This window comes from Erinaceus europaeus, chromosome 9, assembly GCF_950295315.1.
Source record: "Erinaceus europaeus chromosome 9, mEriEur2.1, whole genome shotgun sequence".
Lineage (NCBI taxonomy): Eukaryota > Metazoa > Chordata > Mammalia > Eulipotyphla > Erinaceidae > Erinaceus > Erinaceus europaeus.
In genome coordinates, this window is record NC_080170.1 from 16,483,077 (window position 1) to 16,498,040 (window position 14,964).

Sequence of the window (14,964 nt, forward strand, 5' to 3'; positions counted from 1 at the left end):
TTGCTGGGCTCGGTGCCTGCACCATGAATCCACCGCTCCTGGAGGCCATTTTCCCCCCTTTTTGTTGCCCTAGTTGTTGCAGCCTCGTTGCGGTATTATTGCCATTGTTGACGTTGCTTTGTTGTTGGATAGGACAGGGAGAAATGGAGAGAGGAGGGGAAGACAGAGAGAGAGGGGAAGAGAAAGATAGACACCTGCAGACCTGCTTCACCGCCTGTGAAGCGACTCCCCTGCAGGTGGGGAGCCGGGGGCTCGAACCGGGATCCTTACGCAGGTCCCTGTGCTTTGCGCCACGTGCGCTTAACCCACTGCGCCACCACCCGACTCCCAAACCAAATATTTTTTAATAAGAATGGGATGCCTAACACTCTCTAAATCACTTATTAAAGAGTATATGTATACTAAAGCATATTACATAATATAAAATAAAATTGACATAGAACTAATAAAAAAAGGAAAACATATACGACAGCCTCAAGAAGTTTCATACTAAACCCAATGTAATGAGTAGAAGAGATTTTTAAGAAAAAAGGTAACAATAGGCTTTCATAAATGTGGGGTACCTCTAATTATATAACTTATATCTTACAAACATGCATACTTTGGAGTAAGTTATATCAGAACGATGGACTGTAAAACTACAGGTACATTCAAATACTAATTAAAAAATATGGCACCGTCCCAGAAAACATCCCAAACCATAAAATGATGATGAAGAGTTAACAAGAGAATCCATTAAGGTGGGGTGGGCGATATTCTATACCATTAGCCAATTCTAAGCAGTAGACAAATACATTACTTTTTTAAAAAATTTATCTTTATTTATTGGATAGAGACAGCCAGAAATCAAGAGGTGTGGGGGGTGATAGAGAAGCAGAGAGATAGAGAGATACCTGCAGCCCTGCTTCACCACTTGTAAAGCTTTCCCCCTGCAGGTGGGGGCTGGGGCTCAAACCCGGGTCCTTGCGCATTGTAATACATGCGCTCAACCAAGTGTGCCACCACCCGGTCCCAAATACCTTACTTTTGTATTGAGAAGTGGGCCAGGAAAAATTAAAAAGTTATAACGTTCATTTGCAAGAACTGAAAGAACCTGGAGAGAAATTCCTGGCTGTGTAAGTGCACTTGCACACCAGCTTTATTTTCTCCTGGTGCTTTAAGAGTGCTATTCACGCCCACTAGGAGCATCACCTATTCTGATTGGATGAGGCTTCAGTCACACACCACTTCCGAATTCTGATTGGACAATGCGTTGAGACGGCCTATATGCCGAGCATCACCCAATCAGGGCCTGAGAAGGGAATGTGGCTGTAACCTCGTCCACTCCGGGGTCTAAGCAGGGGCGGAGGCCTGATCCGATCTAATCCGGGCCGGGGAGGGGCGGTGTCCTGCGGGGACTCTCTAGGCCTTCAGTGTTGCCGGGGCATCTGTGCCCAAGCCTGGGCTGTTTACTGTCCTCCTGTCACCTCGCATGGATTCTGTCTGCAGAGCTTGCTGCGGGGCCAAAGGCGAAGGAGGAGGGTGAGTGTGGGTGGAGGCCCGGTGGGCTGCAGTCAAACGGGTCTGTGAATTCAGGGAGCGGCTCTGCAGCTGACATCTCCCGCTGCCTCGCCATCCCACCCTTGTCTGCTCCACAACTCCCTGTCCTGTCCCCGTGTGTTCCTGGCTCAGTCTTATACCCTTTTAGGGTCCCCATCATTCTCCGCCCTGGGTCTCGGAGAAGGGTGGGTAGACCCGCATCCCCACCTCATCCTGCCCCCTCCCTTGGCAGGAGCTCCAGTGAGCTCCGAGGCCTGCATTGCACTGGAACTAACCTTAGGAAGATGCCAGGCTCCAAACAGCAGCTGTTTAATTTGCAAACCCTGTGTCTGTCACCATGGCGTGATTGACAGGTGCATCCTCCCCACAAATAGATGCAAGGATTGTGCCCCTGAGAATATCTCCCAGACACTGTGACTGTTCTCTCTCTCCTCTCACTTTTACTTTTAACACGGAAGGATGAGTTCACAAAGCCTAAGTTACAAGTGTGTACCGACGGCCTTATTAACTTGTTCTATTGCTCTTCTCAGCCTTGAGTCCTGTTCTGCATGTTGCGTTAGATAGTCTCTATATGCCATTTAAACTCCAGGTCAGCCACTTCCTTTCCTTGTTAAGCAGGACTGGCAGTATTTTGACCTGGTCCCTTTTCTTGGAGACAAAAAGACAGCCTGACCTGGTCCCTTTTCTTGGAGCAAAAAGAACAAGCCCTGTGATGTGGTGGGAAAGGAAATGGGAGCTAGAGACCCCGCTTGGTGACAGTGAATGAAGCAGATGACACAGATGGGAGTTCCAAAGGGCAAAGAGGAGGCTAGATCTTTGTGTTTGGTTTTGGGGAGCTCTGCTTCAGTATAAATGATTTTTAAAAATGTTTTTATTTATAAAATGGAGATATTGACAAGACCATAGTATAAGAGGTGTACAGTTCCCATCCTCAGAACTGTGTATCCCATCCTCTCCCTTGAAAGTTCTCCTGTTCTTTATCTCTCTGAGAACATGGTCTCAGGGTCATATGGGGTGCAGAAGGTAGAAGGTCAGGCTTGTGAAATTGCTTCCCTGCTGAACACGGGCATTCATAGGTTGAACCATTCTCCCAGCCTGTATGTGTCCTTCCCTAGTGGGTCAGGGCTCCAGAGAGATGGGGTTTCAGGGTACATTCGTGAGGTTGTCTGCCCGGGCAAGTCAGGTTGGCATCATGATTTCATCTGCAAATTGTTGTCTGAAAAAGAATGAATATATAAAGAAAAAGAAATTACTTGATGATTTGGAACCTAAAGGCAATAATATAGCACATAAAGAATGTACGCAAAATAGACCTAGTCTTTTTAATTTTTTTTCTTTTAATACCAGAGCCATACCCTGGACTCTGGTATATCAAGCACAGAAGTCTTTCCTGATAAGCAGTATCCTATCCCCCCAGTCTGCTCAACAATAATCTTAATCTTTCATTTAACTCAAATATGTGTTACTTGTCTTACTTTCACCCACGTGTTCACCCACGTGTGCTTCTCTTCCAGTATTACCTTGTTTGTTTGATGGAGTTTTTGGTAAACTGACCTATTGGTAAAACAAATGCAGTTTCAGGTTCCATCAGTTTTTGATTTTAACCAAATTATTGTTATTCTAGAATAGTGTGTCTGTCCTTTTACTATGGCCTGTGGTGCCGTTCGACATGCTTCAGAATTTTGTGGGAAGAGCTCAACCATTATTGTCTAATTTCTCAATTTTTTTCATATCAATGATCTTTTTAAGAAAGCATGACTACTTTAACAATCAATGTATAGAATTTAAAAGTAAATGATCTAAGAATCACTATTAATATATAAAAATCTTACATTGACTAAAGTTTTCATGTTTAGATTCAGAAAAAAATACTCCTGTGTAGGATGCTAAAGAAGGAAAAATTGGGTCCTTTGTCAGTCAGAGAAAACATGAGTAATTTATAAAAATAATTATAGTATTTTGCTGTATGTATTTCCAGTTTGATCAAAACATGTCCAGTCTCATGACCCCTCAAACTGAAATACTGGATTAATGACTTGTCCACGGTCTTGAACTCATTTTATAACCTCAGGGTGTCCTGGACATGAAAAGCACTATTAGACCAGGTGTTATGTGAGGAAGGGCTCTGCCAACAAGAAGTGAGGTCACTGTCCTCATGATGGGCATCAGTAGGTCATAGAAGCCCTGAAACCAGGCAACTAAACTGGCCCCTACCCAATTCACTTTGCACAGAATCTTTTCCGTGTAAACATGTTTTCTTATTGTTTGTCTGCTTTGTGAAGGATTTGCCACTGGAAAATGTGGAAACCCAGTTGGGAGACAAATTACTGTTTAGGATGGAAATTATTTCCAGATTGTTGAGTCTTCCCTCAGGTAAAACAGTGTGTGTGTGTGTGTGTGTGTGTGTGTGTGTGTGGACTGGGGCTGGAGAGGGACTTCCCAGGAGGGATCTCAAGGGGAGGTGGAGGCAGGTGGTGGTTGATCCCCATGGCCCTTCATGATCATTCCCCAAGACACACGGGCAGGATTGAAGCAGATCCTCTGGAGCCTTTAAGCTGAGCTCATGGAGCCCAGGCCCTCAGGCTGCCAATCTCCCTCCTTGGTGTGAGTGTGTCTGGAGTGGAATGATGGGGCTCTGAGTGAGAACTAGCAGGGACAGTCAGATGGGCCGCAGGCTCTGTGCCTGGCTCCAGGCAGTGAGGCAGGAGCTGCTAGGGGGAGACCTCTAATTCATCCTCCTCAGGTAGGACAAGTGCAGGTGCCTCTCTCTCTCTCCCTCTCTTTCTTTATTCCTCCCTATCTCACTCCTTTCCTCTCTTTCTTTATTCCTCCCTGTTGGGTAGTATGCCACCTCCCCCTGGCTTCTGCTTAACCATATACCTATATAGGGATTTACTGATCCAAAGCTTTGGTCTATTTACATAAATCACTTTTACATAAAGCACTCCAGGGCATTGGTGGTTCAGTGATAGGATTCTCGCCTGTTCCGCCCCCTCCTTGTCACACTCTGATTTTCACCAGTCACTTTTCTCTCCACCCTCTCTATATCACATCCTGTTTCCACCCTACTTGGAGAGTATAAAAACAGCTGCTCTTCTGATTAAAGACACCTGGAAATTGCTTTCCGGCTCCGAGAGTTCCAGAGTGTATCTCCTGCAGAAGTTAGTGCGGCACGAGTTCCTGATCCCTCTCCCACGCAGCAGCCTAGATCGGCTCCAGTTGAGTTCTCTCCAAGCCAGAGAGCACTAGCTCGGGAAGAAGTACCCTCAGGCTATCCCGGCACCTCCCTATCTCACTCTCCCATCTGAGTTTCATATATATATATCCAGATGCTGCGGATATAACCAGATATAACCAGATGCTGCGGATTGGTCATTCTGGCACTGAGTCCTAAGTGATAACCCTGGTGACAATAATAAAAATTATATCCAGATATAACCAGATGCTGCGGATTGGTCATTCTGGCACTGAGTCCTAAGTGATAACCCTGGTGACAATAATAAAAATTAAGAGAGGAAACTACACCTTCGAGCAGACTGGCTCCTATTTGTCTGTATTTAGGTTCTAGTTGACTGGAGATGGACCTGCTCTAATGTGCTGTCTGCTGTCTTCTGTAGGCAGAGGAGGAGGAGGAGGTGTGTGCACCCTCCAGCCCGTGTGTGGAGCTGCCAAAGCCTCTCACTCAGGCCGCGGGTGAGCCCAGAGCTTACGTGGAGCAGTTGGCTGGCCAGGAGGCCCCCAGCCTCCAAGAGGTACCTGGTCTCTTCTCTGATCCTCACTGGGGATGTGATTTGGGTGGTGGTTTGTTCTGCACCCCGTTGAGCATGTTCTCATGTGTCTGCATTTTGGTTGATGAAGTCCTTCTGAGTCCTGTTCAGTGCCATTTCCCCTGAGATTAGGAGGCTGCTGCAATGACACCCTCATGCAGGGCTTTCAAATCCCTACCTGTGTTTTGCCTCTGTTTGTCAGATGTTCACTGTCAGCCTCTGTCAGTGATTTTCATGCATGTCTGCCTTTAGATTTTAATCACACAGGAGGGGGTGGCTCAGGCCACGTGGAGTCAGCCGAAAATGGCTGTCCCAGATACATCACCACCCAGGGGAGATAGAGCAAGAGAGAGCCAGAGGGTGGACGCTGGGGGGGGGGGGGAGGGATGTGGGAGGGCTTTTATTGGGCAACAACCAGGGGTGACATGTCGGGACAGGATTGGTTGAAAAGGGCACTGCGAGAATATCGCAGGAAGCGGTAAAACCTGGGGGCATAGACTGCATCTGAATAATTCCTCAACATCATCTCCTTCTTTTTCTTTATATCTAAATGGACACAGTAAGGAAATATGGAATGGAGCAGGCTTAAATGTTTTTAAGGAATGCCGTGCTCAGATGGGAAGATGTAGGACGTTCCTGTGGGGGAGGGAAGGCTTAAATGGCCGCCAACCTTGTGAGATTTATGTGTCCCCTGTGCTCAACCCCTCTTTAGAGAGAGAGACTTACCTGGAGGAACTCATCTCATAGGTTAAGCGCAGCCTGCTCATTCTTACATAGTGTCCCCAGTGATAACCCTGGTTACAATAATAAAAATTAAGAGAGAAAACCACACCTTCCATAAGACGGATAGTTTGCATTTATATGGTAATTGATTAAAGGTGGACCTGCTCTAATGTGCTGTCTGCTGTCTTCTGTAGGCAGAGGAGGAGGAGGAGGAGATGTGTGTACCCTCCAGCCCGTGTGTGGAGCTGCCAAAGCCAGTTGCTCAGGCCAAGGGTGAGCCCAGAGCTCACGTGGAGCAGTTGGCCGGCCAGGAGGCTCCCAGCCCCCAGGAGGTACCTGGTCTCTTCTCTGATCCCCACTGGGGATGTGATTTGGTGGTGGTTTGTTCTGCACCCTGTTTAGCATGTTCTCATGTCTCTGCATTTTGACTGATGAAGTCCTTCTGAGTCCTGTTCAGTGCCATTTCCCCTGAGATTAGGAGGCTGCTGCAATGACACCCTCATGCAGGGCTTTCAAATCCCTATGTGCAGTTTCCCTCCAGTTTGTCAGATGTTCACTGTCAGCCTCTGTCAGTGAATTCCTGCATGATTTATTCACACTTACTAAAGAGGGAAATGACAACAAGACCTGTTGCGCTTTGCTGTTTTCCTGGCATTGTGCAGTGAGGACAGACATCTCAGGAAACCTGTTTTCTTTCAGCTGGAGCAGCTGAAGCTGCCACATAGTCATCCTGAGGACAGGCCCAGGAGAGTGAGGAGGCTCAAAGAATGAGGAGGAGCACATGGAGAAAGAGAAGCTGCCCAGAGAGGCTGAGGAAGAACACCAGAAGAGTCTGAGAATGTTGGAGGAGTCTGAGGAAAAACATCATCAAAGGAGGAGAAAGTTGAGGAGGAGGCAGAGGCCAAGGAGGAGGAGAAGGAAGATATGGTGTTGATGCTGGTGGGGGAGGTGGTGGTGGAAAAGAATTCAGTGGAGCAGGGGGTGGAGGAGGAGAAAATATTGGAAGAGGATGAGGTGGAAGAGGAAGTGGTGATGCGGATGGACATGGAGAAAGAGGAGGAAAAAGAGGAGGAGGATGAACAACAGGAGGAGGAGCAGGAGAAGGAGGTCGAGAAGAAGGAGGAGGAACGCAGACACCAAGAAGCTGGAGCATCCCGAGCAGCTGAAGGAGTCTGTTGAGACCCAGGACCCGTGCACAGAGGTGCAGCAGTGTCCTTCTGAGGAGCCCTGCAGGCAGGTGGGTGATGAATAGTCTTTGAGGGAGCACCCGGGATCCTGGTGGTGCCCCACTTTCTTTGGGAAGCTCCTGTGGGGTCTGGAGGGTGATTTGTTCTGTACCCCGTTGAGAATTGTTCTCAAGCCTCTCCACTAACTCAGTGCCTGAAGTATCAGGATTGTTCGAAGTGCTAATAGGCCTGAGATTGCCTGCTTCTGAAGTGTGTGGCATTCTTCACTTTTAAAAATCTCTAGGTATTGCTCTCTGGCTCAGTGAACTGTTTCCTGTTTTTACCAGTGTTCTCAATCCAAGAGTCACTGTGGCTTAGAAGGACTGAGCTCCTCAGTCCAAGTAGAGGGGTGGACTGTGAGGAGGAGGAGAAGACAGAAACAGGAAGGTGCCATCCTCACTTATTTTATTTAAATGTTTATTTACTCATTTATTGGATAGCAAGCAACAAGAGGAATTGAGAGGTAAGCAGGAGATAGAGAGGAAGAGACAAAGGGAGTCACCTGCCACACTGCTTCACTGTGGTGCCGTGCTCCCTTGACCCAGGGTCCTTGCCAGGGCGGCCTGTGTGCTCTTCTGAGTGTGCCATCACCTGGCCCCCAGCCAGGCCCTTTTAAGGCGATGAAATCCAACTCGAGATGGACAAATGTCCATGGGGTTCATTCCTTTATCTGTGTCACACACAAGTGTTGGGGGATCTGAGTAGGACCTTGTGGCTGCCCTAGCAGTGCTCACGGCCCATGGGGAAACCAGCAGACCAAGAGGCTGTGTGAGGTTGGGGTTCCAGGGGTGGGGACAGAGGTCCTCACACAGCTGGAGCAGGAAGCACGTCATCTGTCTCCACTTCACACCTCAGGTCTGCCCTGTCATGCTCGGTGGTTTTTTGTACTGATGCCTTCAGATGTGGTTTCTCTTATTTTATTTCTGACATCTCACAGCCAGTTGATATAAGAACATGAAATGCATTATTTCATGAAATAATAAATGTCCTATTTTGCACAGTGAGCATGAATTTATATAACAATGAAAAGATGCCATGGAAATGGAAAGATTCAGAGTTACCTGTCACATCTCCTGTGATCATTGCTCTGTCCTGAATGGTTCTTATGACCTTCCAGAACATGGTGTCAAATGCAACAGCTTGCCTTCCTCTCGCTTTCTCTCTATTCTGCTGACATCATTATTTCCCTATTGGGCACAGTATTTCTGACAAGGAGAGATCGGTATGGCTCAGGTTCAGCCCCAGCCCCCAGCACACTTGGAAGGGCCATAGTGCTGTGGTATCTTGTCTCTCTGAAAAATTCAGTTGAGAGTAATGAAACCCAGATGGTGACAAACAAACGTAGAATTAGTGAAGAAAACAGCCTTCCATTGAAACTTAGTAGAAAACTTACACTAAAACCCTAACCATTTACATTAAAGTTTACATAATAGCTGGCACAGTGCTGTGGTGGGTATTCTAGGCATCTATCAGGTCTTCTGATACTCACTGAGATTCCTGTGTGGTTCAGACTGTGAGGGCCCCACATCAGAGACATACAGAATCAAAGCTACAGAGATCACACCTGTGGCCGAGTACATCAGCCTACTGTGGCATTTGCTGTGCATGGGTCTGATCTAGTTCTCAGAGACGGTGAAAACTGCATTTCAGCTTCCATGCAGTCTTCTGTGGTGCTGTTCTCTAAGTAATATGGCCTGCATACAAAAAGTAAAATTATTGCAGTGGGAGACAGCATAATGGTTGCTCAAAAAGGCTCTCATGTCTGAGGCTCTTGAGTTCTCAGCTTCAGTTCCCACAACCACGGTAAGCCAAGGTTGAGCAGTGCTCTGATCATTCTTTCTACCCCCCACTTACCCCCACCTCTCTAATTACAATAAGTAAATAATATGAAATGGTCTCACTTATTAGCTAGACTTAATAAAGTAGTGAGGGGGAGGGAGAGAACAAAGTGAACATGGACTGGACGTGGTGTATTGTAGCAAATCCAATGACTGGGGAGGGGAGAGGAGAAGATGAAAACTCTGGGGGCCTATTTCATACTGAAACTGTAAGCATATGTCAATGAATGCACTGTAAAGCATCACCTCCACACAAATAAATATATAAATAACATAGGGAACAAAGAAAATGACTGAGCCCTCCTTTGTCCAGAAGAATGAGCATTTTTCTGTGGAATGTAAAGCTTTTATGTAGAGGAACTTGCCTTTTTTTTAGGATTTCTTTTTTTTTTTTACATATATATATATATATATATTAATCTTGTTGCCATTTGTTTTTATTGTTGTTGTAGCTATTATTGTTATCATTGTTAGAAAGGACAGAGAGAAATGGATTGAGGAGGGGACGACAGAGAGGAAGAAGAAGACAGACACCTGCTGACCTACTTCACTAACTGTGAAGCGACACCCTTCAAGTGGGGAGCCTAGTTTTTCTTTAATGAAGAAAGAAGTAGAGATTGAGCAGAAGGAGGAGGAGAGTTAGGGTCTCTCATCAGCTCCTGTAGGATTCCACGTCGAGTATTCAGCTACTCCCCACCTCCAAGAATTTATTGATGTTGTTGCCTGGCTGTCACTACTCAAGGCCGTATTTTTTAGACAGAAAAAGACAGACAATTGTAGAAGGAAGCTCTGACAAAATGACATCCTAACTGTGAAGTTTTCCCCAGTGTGGGGGAGGCTGAGCTGGAACCTGGGTTGCTTGTGCAGCAAAGCAAGCATCCTCCTAGGTGAGTTTTCCTGCTGGCAGGGGCTGTCCTTTCCTGACACAGAGAGATAGAGAGGGAGAGAGAGAGAGAGAGAGAGAGAGAGAGAAGAGAAGAGAAGAGGAGAGGAGAGGAGAGGAGAGGAGAGGAGAGGAGAGGGGAGGGGAGGGGAGGGAAGGGGAGGGGAAGGGAAGAGAAGGGAGGGGAAGAGAGGGGAGGGGAGGGGAGGGGAGGAGAGGGAGAAAAAGGGGGAGAGAGAGGCTGGGAGGGGAGAGACACCCCACACCAAGTGTTTCTCAATGTAGCATACTCCCAGGTAGTGTTCCAGCATTACAACCTTGGGTCACAAGTGTGGCAAAGCAGGTGTCTCCTCGGTCATCATGTCACCATCCTCAGCCTCTTTGTTTCCTTTTAGAAGCTTCTTTGACTATTTTTAAGCAGAGCCTTCCTTAGAGGAGGTGCACATCAAACCTGCAGAGCAAAGTGAGTGCTTATCCCACTTGGAGGGAAACTTGTCTGAGCCTCCAGCTGCGACAGCATCCGTGCTCCACCCAGCGAATGAGTAGAGGTCTGCAGTGAGAGTTTACTGGAGTTTACTGACCCCAGCTCCAGCTAGGTGATCTGCTGGATGCTGGTGCTTTTCTCTGTCTGTAGGTGGACAATGACAACCTCGAATCACCTCAGTGTCTGCAGAAAGAAGAGCCCCCATTGCGTGTCTTTCACGTCCAGGTGGAGGTAGATGAACCTCTGGACGAAGTTGCACTGACTGAATTTGACGGTAAGACCCAAGGTGTTGCCTGGGTTACTTCTGGGGTCTTATGTGGGGATTTTGGTTTAATTTTATCATGTTCCTGTACCTTGTTCACAGTGTGGCCTAAACCTGTTCACTTAAGCTCACAAGACAGTGTAGAATCTTTTCTTAGTGATGTTGACTCACTTCCAAAATTCTTGTTTGTTCCTTTGAAGGTGAGGTAGGTAGCTTGCATCTTTATAGATTTGTTTTTAATGAATTTATTTACTGCATAGAGAGGGATGCATTGGATCGACCTTCTCGTGGTGCATCCCGTGAGTACCCATTTATTGGGGAAACTGACGATCCTTCCTAGCCGACTGAATCCACATGGATCCCAGTCACTTTCAAAGCCAGCAACAAGCAGACATCAGGCTCAACCTGACGCTGTTGACTGGCTACGGAAGAAGGGCAAACACTAGAAGAAGAAGAACTGCATAGAGACAGAAATAAAGAGTGTGGAGGGTAATTAAGAAGGAAAGAGAGACACCTGTAATTCTGCTTTACCACTCACAAAGAGTCCCTAGCCATAGGGGAGGCAGCAGGCCCAGAGGCAGTGTCAGAACATGGTCACAGGTGTGGGAACAGGGTCCACACCCGGGATGAGGGAGCACATCCCCTCCACCAAACACCTTGTATCTGTTCTGTCATTCTGTGTTTAATGTATTGGCCAGATTGATGTGTGGATTTTTAAACCTATTGTCTGTCCATTTCAGTATATGCATCTCCCCTCCTACAGGTTTAAGGAAACATAGAAAGGCCACATATTTGTCAGTTTAACAGATATTTGAGTTCCTATGGAATAATAAAAAGCAGTGAACCTTGTGTGTTATGTGATATTAAAATTGGTCACTGTAATGGTGGTGTTGAAACTCAACTGTCCCTTCTGGTGTGAGGATACTTCTGCAGGAACATCATTGGTGGCTTTCATAGAACCATGAGACTTTCTCTCGAGCTTGCCTTCTATGTTTGATATCCAATGATTGCATTCTTTTAAATTATAAGTTGTTTTCAATAGTGAGAAATGATTGCTACCAGGCTACAGAGTACAGCACTGGAGGGAATGCATATCAGTTACTTTCCTTAAAAGCTCTGAGTAGCCCCCACCCTCTGCCTGGCACTGCACTGTGACCTCCAGGTGTCTGTTGTATCCATCACTCTCACAGACATCCTGTGGGTTTTTACTGGGATTGTCACCTCAGCTCACAGACAAGCAAAACAAGTCCTGTCCCTCTCAACTTACATTGAAAATGGATTCCAGAAGAATTTAAAGACGGGTGCTGTCTTTGTTGATCTCACAGCAGCCTATGACACAGTCTGGCACCGTGCTCTCCTAGTCAAGATCTCAAGATGCCTGCCTCCATGGGTGGCCAACAATATATCATTTCTTCTCCAAAACAGAAGATTCTGGGTGCATCTGGGTGACAAGTCTAGCAGATGGAGACTTGTCTCAAGTGGCCTCCCCCAGGGCTCTGTTCTGGCTCCTAAGCTATTTAATATTTACATCAATGACCTCCCAGAAACTTCAAGGAAGTTCATCTACGCCAATGACATCTGGTGTGCAACTCAGGCATCCAAGTTTGACATCCTCGAGGAAACACTCACGAAAGACATGTCTCTGATATCTGATTACTGTAAAAAATGGTGACTAATCCCTAGCACTGCAAAAACGGTATCATCTGTTTTCCATCTACACCATGCCTCGGCCTCGCGTGAGCTTAATGTGCAGCTTGACGATACGAGAATCCGGCATGAAGCCGAGCCAGTCTATCTTGGCGTTACTCTCGATCGCACTCTGTCATTTCATGAACATCTCATAAAAACTGCAGCAAAGGTGGGCGCGAGGAATAAAATCATTGCAAGGCTGGCCAGCTCCTCATGGGGCGCGAGCACTTCCACACTGTGATCATCATCTCTGGCATTATGCTATACCACTGCAGAATACTGTGCCCCAGTATGGTTCGCAGCCCCCATGTCCACTTGGTCGATTCCAAATTATATTCTTCCATTAGGATAATTTCTGGAACCATCCATTCCACCCCGGTTCCATGGCTGCCAGTTCTTAGCAACATCACCCCGCCAGATATTCGTCAGGATGCGGCATCATCTAAGTTCATTTCCCATGTCTACAGTCGACCGGACCTGCCAATATACGTGAATATCTTCGCCCACCCTGTTCAACGCTTGATGTCTCATCATCCAATCTGGTCTCCTACGCCTACACTGAATTTCTCTGTTCCAGACTCTTGGAAACAGAGTTGGCAGTCAGCTGAGCTAAAGAACAAACACCTCATCACAGACCCCTGCAAGCGTCAACCTGGCTTTGACCTAGCACGTTATGATTGGGCCCTCCTCAATCGCTATCGAACAGGCCATGGCCGGTGCGCCGCTATGTTCCATCGCTGGGGAGCCAGAGACGACCCGAACTGCCCCTGCGGCTACAGACAGACTATGACCCACATAGTCAATGACTGCCACCTCTCCAGATTCAAAGGAGGTCTCGAAACTTTACATCAGGCTCAACCTGACGCTGTTGACTGGCTATGGAAGAAGGGCAAACACTAGTAGTAGTAGTAGTAGTAGTAGGCCTAGAGGTCATGCACTGCACCATGGTGACATGGGGTAGCAGCCACTAGGTGCACAGGCCAGATCTAGAGCACTAAAGTGGTGAGATTGTGTTCTGGCTTCCAACAGAATTCCACTGTGCTGTTCTGTAAATAATATTCCCTTTATTCAACAGGGCTGATTATATGTTAAAGTTAGTACTAAATCTGTTTTTTTGTTTTTTACTCTTCCAATAAGAATTTAAAAGATTTAGAAGCAAAGTATTTTCTTTGATGTATAGTAAGTTTTATACATTTACATTTAGAGTATTTGTTGGCTCGTTAGACTGAGTGATAGAAATTCACCTCTGAGCCATAGACTAAGACATGTCCAAGCTGAGCTTGACTCCTCAGAAATCCTATGTGCCATTACTGGATTAAGTCTCTAGTAGAAATTTTATTTATCTTAAAACATTTCCAGGGAGACTTAGGTAAAGCATACAAAGCTTGCTCAGAAGTTCTAGGTATAAATCCAACCAGAGATAACACTCTTCTCAGAAAGGAAACATGGATTATTGAACAGCTGCCAAAGCAATAATGCTTCCATTTTGATCTGACTCAGTAGAGGACTGTGATTTGAATTGACTCTTCTTTTTGAAATGGGACTAACCAGAAGATCTCTAACATCTTGATGCTCTGCTCTGATCTAGTAGAAGGAAGCTGAAGACCAAGGGACATCATCAGAAAGGCAATAGGAGCCTGAGTCAAGAGAGTTAATCTTTTTGACCATCAGGGACAATTGTACTGGGAGGAAAGTAGAGCTGATTCTGAAAGTGACCATCATTTCTGATAGGGTGTGTTGGTTTCTTTAGAGAACAGTGTGTGTGTGTGTGTGTGTGTGTGTGTGTGTGTTAATGTTGATAGTGGTTTAGTTCCTGTATCTGGTTTAACCATAACTCTGTGAATCCATGTCCACAGAATAGCTCACATTCTTTCTAGTGCTATTTTGCAGAGATTAGAATGTTTCTGGTATGCCACACTTTCCCTACACTTGTGAATTCCTAAGTGAGATCCACCTTCTAGTAATCTTCCACTTTAATGTGCTACATGTTAACTGAAAATTTTGGTTTGATGATTAAGAAAATTTAGTACCAGTTTGGGGATGCTGGGCTAGCTCTGCGGGCAGGAGAGATGGATCCAGGAAACAAGTTTGTGGTGGTAGCAACACAAATCTTTATTCATGCAGGAGTCCCAGAGTCGGGTGTGAGCACAGTGGGTTAAGCCATGTGGGACCAAACCACAATGGCCGCCTCCAGCTCTGCACGCCAGCCCTTCTCCAGGTTGGGATGCAAGAGAGAAGAAAGAGCGAAACCAAGAACAGTTTTATGGGATAAAACTGGAAGTGGCAAGTCAGGAATGGAGATGGAAAAGGGGGTGAAGAAAAGAAAAAGGCACGCTGGGAACTTCTTTAGCTACCATTGCTATGGTTTTAGCTGTCAGGAATTAGCAATACCCTGAGGGCATAACGTGGTGGGGAAACCTTTAGTCCTTTATAAGACAAAGCAGAAGATTGGTATGTAGATAAAGGGACTGGCCATACTAGCATAGGGTGGTTTGTGGGCCCTGCCTAACTCAACCACATCTGCACAATTTCCCAACAGGGATGTAGTATAAT

At 46.3% G+C, this 14,964-nt stretch overlaps 2 long non-coding RNA genes across 2 annotated transcripts in view; both read left to right on the forward strand.

The window, feature by feature from the left end:
• Positions 1-7,439, forward strand: part of LOC132540352 (uncharacterized) — a 244,598-nt gene extending 237,159 nt beyond the window's left edge. Inside the window, exons 2-3 of the long non-coding RNA XR_009551512.1 lie at positions 6,224-6,361; positions 6,729-7,439. This is a non-coding gene — a long non-coding RNA (uncharacterized LOC132540352). The remainder of the gene's footprint in view (positions 1-6,223; positions 6,362-6,728) is intronic.
• Positions 1,398-5,437, forward strand: LOC132540351 (uncharacterized). Its single transcript, XR_009551511.1, has 3 exons — positions 1,398-1,521; positions 3,822-3,924; positions 5,166-5,437. It is a non-coding gene; the product is annotated as an uncharacterized LOC132540351 (long non-coding RNA).
• Positions 7,440-14,964: the final 7,525 nt, after the last annotated feature.